The sequence below is a fragment of the Octopus bimaculoides genome, chromosome 10 (assembly GCF_001194135.2).
Source record: "Octopus bimaculoides isolate UCB-OBI-ISO-001 chromosome 10, ASM119413v2, whole genome shotgun sequence".
Classification (NCBI taxonomy): domain Eukaryota; kingdom Metazoa; phylum Mollusca; class Cephalopoda; order Octopoda; family Octopodidae; genus Octopus; species Octopus bimaculoides.
The window spans coordinates 50,371,220-50,371,998 of NC_068990.1; the positions used below are offsets into that span (position 1 = coordinate 50,371,220).

At 35.6% G+C, this 779-nt stretch overlaps 1 protein-coding gene across 2 annotated transcripts in view; it reads right to left on the reverse strand.

Annotated features, from left to right (window-relative positions):
- The window catches only part of LOC106878624 (protein IWS1 homolog), an 863,399-nt gene that overhangs the window by 803,715 nt on the left and 58,905 nt on the right, over positions 1–779 (reverse strand). The gene's annotated exons all lie outside the window — the stretch shown is intronic.

The following is a 779-nucleotide window of genomic DNA, read 5'->3' on the forward strand; positions in this document are numbered from 1 at the left end:
TTGTATTGAATTTTTGTGAATCTCTGAAGAGGCCTAGCAAATCATGCATGAACCCCCATTACATCATTTTCATCTGCTAATTACTCTGGCACAGCCAATGCTAGGCCGAAACAGCTATAAGTTTCTGTATATTCTCTAATTGCTAAATGTACTTTATATTTGTAACCTTAATTGTTAATATGGCAAGGTATGTCATAAGCATCTGTATATTGTGGTTTTTGTCATTTTAGTTACAAAATAAACAAATTAATTCAATGGAATACACTGTCTGCAAGTCGATGGATACCGCATATTCTCCTCCATTTTCTTATTGCTATATGAACACAGGACTACAGATCATTCACTCAGTTACTCTAGAGAAAATCAACTCATGTTCTGTCACGAGACATACACACATCACGTCTGGCTGTACAGCCTTTTTGTTTGTTTACTTCACCATTTCGTTTTCCTGTCTTGTTTTCCGGCCGCCACTACCCTCCATGGAAACAATTTAATTTGTGTTCGTGGGAAGAACCATTTTAACGATGCGTACTGCCTTAATTCTTCGAAACGCCGGAGTTTTAATGGTGGCAGCTGATGAAGGGGATGTTTCTATGTGGCCTGCTTGTTTGTTGCACCTTGTTTACCAGTTTTGTCCTTGTTCTTTTGCCACGTCATGTACCCAGTTATGTATCTATATGTACATGTGGATGAACGTATATACATACATGTACATATATATGCATATACTCATATATTGTTTATATATATATATATATATATATATATATATATATATC